Raw genomic sequence first — 5,589 nt, forward strand, 5'->3', positions numbered from 1 at the left:
GAAAAACTTTCCAAAGTGATGAGCAACAAAGAAGGTGATACAGTCAGTACCTCTATTCACCTTCCAAAATACATACATAGTTTGAAAAACATCGCACAAATATTGTCTTGAAAAACATCTCTCGACCCAATTCTCTCACCCAGCGCTCAAAACCGCAGTCAGCCTGCACTCACAATTCCTAATCACAAAAAAGCACAGTTCCTAATCACAAAAAAGCTTCAAGCCATAGTTTTGGTAGGGGTGCGCCACGCCCGTGCGGTAGTGCAACGCATGGGCGACACGCAAGGACCCCAGTGGCAAGCCACTGTTTATGGGCCCTTCCCCACAAAAAATTAATTTAATATCATGGTGGGCCGATGGCCCACGTATCAGATATTAAACTGATAAGAACAGATACTACACTTGATCTTAGCCAAAAGGCCGAGAAAGGTATGATTTGGCCTGCCACCCGTGCCTGTCTTTTATCGGGACCGGTGCAGCTTCCACTTGTCCTCCCAGCCGATATGGGACTAAAATGATTCTTCCGAATTCACGATATCAAGATAGTAGATGAGCCTCACAAAGAGACGTATTGGAGGAGTTCATACCATATAATAGAATAGGTGCATGTGTATATTGTATAATAAACTTAATTCGAATAGGAGATTTAAGTTCTAATGCGATCTATGATTCCAATCTATAGAAAAGAAATATGTAAGAAATAGTTTTCTTTCTTTTTATCAACATGCTGTATGCAAAAAAGATACACAGAATTCAAGATTATAAAGGGAGCTGTTTTTTGAGAAAATAGATATAAAAACTAAATGCCATGCTCTCTCAATAAGGTAAATTTATTAGCAAAAGCAAGTATGGATGTTATGTCAGTGTTATTTGTTTGTTTGGCTTGAAAGTTGACTTATAATTCACAATATGCTCTTTCAATAAAGTAAGCTCACTTACCATATGATGAAATTTTATTTATATTTTATTTATCAGTTATCATTTTAATATCAAAATTATAAAAGAGTAATCAATAAGTTGGGTAGAGTGTATCCAGCAAAAATAAATAATATTTTATGAGACCTAGAAAGAAAGAGAGCAGTCAATCCTTAATTTGATTGGTTGGTTGAAGAAGTAGAGGAGAAAAGTTTAAGATATCTTTACATATTTAAAAAATCAAAAAATCAGAGAGGTCTAATCCTATCTATTGATCAATGATAATTAATTGATAAGACTATTTTATTCAATAATAATGGCGTTTGACACTTTATGCATTGTAACCCATGCCACTAGGTTACGTGGTCATAGCTTAATATTTTGTTTATGGTATTTCTTTGTGAAAACAATAATATACTTGAAAAAGAAATATGCATTATTCGAGAAATGATTTAATTTTAATCAATATCTTGTGCTTTTAACTAATTATTTGACATGTTTTGATCCCACTTTAGGATGTCATGTTGCTTATTGAGCTAGTATAGCTCATTGTTATGTTTTTTCTGTTTTACAGATCCGGATTCATAATTGCTCGGAACTTGGAGAGTGCGCTAGTTCTTTAGAAGATACTTTTAGTTATTGAAGTTTTTAGTTAGAATATTTTATTTAATTTATAGTTAGCAAATGTTGACTTATGCCACTTTAGAACTATTGTAAGAACAATTTGAATAAGTTCTTGATTAAATTAAATATTTAAAAATTATTATTATTTTCATATGATCTGTAGCCTTGTATGCTTGTATGGTCCACTATACAGACATGCGACATCTATTATGCTCTAGGTTCAGGGAGTGACGATTCCAATGCACATGATATTTTATTTTGTTAACAATTGGATATCTAATCCGAAAAAAAAAAAGATTAGGGCAGGATGATTTAAAAGTTGGTGAGGAGATGAGAGGTTTGTTTCAAGCAATGTCTTACTCAAGAATTTGAAATGAAAGCCTTGAGATCACTGAGTTACTTCTTGGACCTTGAAATTGCATCAAACTCTAATGGATATTATTTATCACAGGCCAAATATGCATCTTATCTTATTTCTAGAGATGGATTAATAGATAGCAAGGTTACTTCGATACCTCTTGAGACTCATGCCAAATTAACACCCACCAATGGAACTCCTCTTTTTGATACTATTTGTGAGTTGTGACAATTAGTTGGTGGTCTTGTATATCTCACAATTATTTACCCTAACGTAGCTTATGTTATTCATATCATTAATCAGTTTATAATAGGTCCTCGATTCACTGTTATTACTTTGCATATTCTATGTAAGAGTATATTGTTTTATGGCTGCAATTTACTGTCAATTCTTCTTTGCACCTGAGTACCTACTCTAATGCTTGTTTAGGCTGGTAATCCTGCTGACAAATGCTCTACAACAGGCTGTTTTTTTCTTTTGGGTAACTTTTTTTATCTTTTGGCGTAGTAAGAAGCAGAATGTTGTTTTCAAGTCCAGCACCAAGACTAGGACTATTGCTGATGCCAATGCTAAACTTTTCTGGCTTAGATAATTGCTAGAGGTATGCGAGCCACTCATCATGGTACTAGCACTCTTTATTATGATAATCATAATGTCATTTAGATTGCTCATAATGATATTTTTCATGAATGTACTAGATATATTAAAATAGATTGTCACTACATTCATCGACACATTTGCCATAGTACTGAACAATTACGCTCTATTTCCTCCACTAATCAAATTGTGAATATCTTCACTAAGGCCTATCCACCTGGATGTTTTTGAGATTTAGTTTGGAAACTCAAGCTCACTTTTGTCATACCATCTAGAGTTGGAGGAGGGGAAGGTGTTAACATAACCAGCTTGATTAACATAATATTAACCAAGTTAGGTAATGTACTTATCATAACTAAGAGTTGTTATCATAATCAAAGTTTCTTATAAGTATCCATATATGGTGGAAGAATATCTTTTTTGGCCTTTCTATGGGATTTGCGCCCCTAATGAATCTCAAGCCCGGTGCTCTTCTTTCCATGACCAAACAATGGCAGCCATGACCAGGTTTCTGTTCTGCCCCAACTCGGAGGCTTAATTGTTTTAATTGGTTCTGATGCTTGCACCTAATGGTCTCTGTATATACTTGATCATGCCAGTTTGAGATACCATTTGAATAATCCACAAGCTCGTATGGTAACATGCCAAGATATCATGGATTAGAAGTTTAGAACAATGTGCACTATTGTGGGTGTGGTGCCGAATTTAGTCCCATACCGACTAGGCAGCGGAAATGTCTGTGCCTTATAAGGAGGGAAAATCTCTTTCCTCATAAGGCGCCTTTTGTGGGGCAAAATCGTACGGGTATCCCTCCGTCAGCGCTGGACGCGCGGGCCGGAGTTCCAGAGCGGATAATATCTCGTAGAGGATACTGTGCTGTTGTCGGGTCAGAAGGCCCGCAACATGCACCTTTCTACATCTCCATGGAAGAGGTTGAACGGTGCATGTATCTAGCGATTTTACGTGTCATGATGGAGTCATTTGGGCAACTTGTAGCAAGGAAGTGTTTCCATTCTCACTTGCATCAGTAGCTATTGACCTACCTTTCAGCTGAAGACAGCTGGTGAGAACTGGAATGAGGGCGACTTCACCAAATGCACTTGTGAATGGCGTGGTCTTGACTCTAAAGTTGGGGAAGGAACCACCTTGGGTAACATTAGAAAGGCAGAGCTAAAGTGCACTGCTAAGACATGTATACCCTTCAACTTCAAAATATAAAATTATATAAATACTCTCATAAAATTGATATATATATATATATACCTTCATAAAATACTTATTTTGCATGTATATTTTTCTTTTTCTTTCTTTTTTATATATATACCCATATCATCTAATGCTCTTAAAAAATAAATGATTTGAATTTGAAATAATTGAAATATCCTTATAGGTAGATGCACAAAAAAAAAAAAAATTATAAAGATGCATATGCAAATAGCAATTTTGCAAGGATATTCATGCAATTACGCATATTCAGTAGCGTATAAACTTAAAAAAATTCAATAAATATTATCAAAATTTAGTAAAGATAATTCAATTGTTCTTAATAAAAAATAACAAAAAAATTAATATTATCATGTCACATGATCTCATATTAATATCAATTCTTATAGGATGAATCATGTTGCTTTTACAAAATTTTTGCCTCAACAAGCAACAACTCGACATTTACGAACTACTAAAAAATATTTTACTGATCTAAGCATCTATAATTAATTTAAATTTTGATAGGCTTTAATTTTTTAAAAATAATAAAGAATATATAGATGTTATAGATTCAATAATGATAATTATATCAAAATTAAATAAAGAATAGTATTACCAAAATGATCACCTAATATTCTAACTTGACCGAGTCATGAATTTTTTTAAAAAAATGACAATATGGTTCAATTTTTTTTGACTTGTTGATCCAACTGAATTATAAAAAACTTAGAAAATTTCAGTCGAATTTTGATCTTTTTTTAATAAACTTTTGAATGTATACCCTTATAAATATGAGAAATTGAATTAATATCCTTATAAAGTTGCTATTTGCATGTATACTCTTACAACTTTTTTTTGCATATCTACCTATAAAATTATTTCAGTCACTTTAGTTTTAAGCCGTTTATTTTTTAACGGTGTTAGATGGTAAGGATGCATATGCAAAAAAAAAAAAAAGAAGAATAAATATATAAATAATAATTTTATGAAGGTATTTATGTACTTTCATATATTTAAGAGGATACATATGAAAAAAAAATCCTAATTAGAAAGGCATCTTTAAAGTGCACTGTTAAGGCATGCATAATGATTTTCTGATATCCATGAAGCAAGATAAGCGGATTTCTCATCCTCGCAAGGGGAAAGCAGTACAAATTAAGAAAATAAAAAAAAAACAAAAAGTAAAAATGCAAAATAAAATATATTTTTTAACAAAAAAATCAAGGAAGTCGATATATTTGTTTATACTTTATAGGAGTGATTGCTGACTCCCTTAGTTTGACAAAGGAAGCGACTGATAGATTTTGTTAACGTGCGATAATCAATGCTTAAGGGTCAAACTCAGCCCATAGGGAGTAAACTTCTCATGAAGAGAGATGCAAATCTCAAAAGACAACTTGTTGCTTCTTGACTCCATGTGATTTATAATATAAGTGAATTATGATATATAATACAAGTGAACTAGTGCCAAGAGGAGCAAAAATTAGCATGCATGACCTGAGGTTGAAACTAGTATGCATGACTTTGAGAGTCATCAATTTTTTTCTCCTTCCTTTGATAAAAAATCAGCCATCTTCCATGAAAAATATTTTTAGATACATTGTAGCATGGTCTCATTTATGCTTCCATTATCAGGACCTTCTCTTGGATTGCTTTTTATGTTCTGATTTTATTGAGTATATGTTCTGATATGAGTTATCCATCCTAGCAAAATAAAAATAAATAAATAAATGCAAAAAGTAAGTCATGAAACTTGGTGTTGTTTTTTAATGGAGCAAGTATCAATGCTTGCTCAGTGTAATATACTTGATGACCATACATACACTATCAAGATTGGCTAGTGTAAGATCCATATAATCTCTTGATGATCTACATACTAGAACTTGACA

General features: G+C 32.9%; 1 non-coding gene across 1 annotated transcript; it reads right to left on the reverse strand.

Annotated features, from left to right (window-relative positions):
* Positions 1-235: 235 nt before the first annotated feature.
* On the reverse strand, positions 236-433 carry LOC113463332. The gene has a single exon (XR_003387429.2). It is a non-coding gene; the product is annotated as a U2 spliceosomal RNA (small nuclear RNA).
* Positions 434-5,589: the final 5,156 nt, after the last annotated feature.

Source organism: Phoenix dactylifera, unplaced genomic scaffold, assembly GCF_009389715.1.
Source record: "Phoenix dactylifera cultivar Barhee BC4 unplaced genomic scaffold, palm_55x_up_171113_PBpolish2nd_filt_p 000352F, whole genome shotgun sequence".
Lineage (NCBI taxonomy): Eukaryota > Viridiplantae > Streptophyta > Magnoliopsida > Arecales > Arecaceae > Phoenix > Phoenix dactylifera.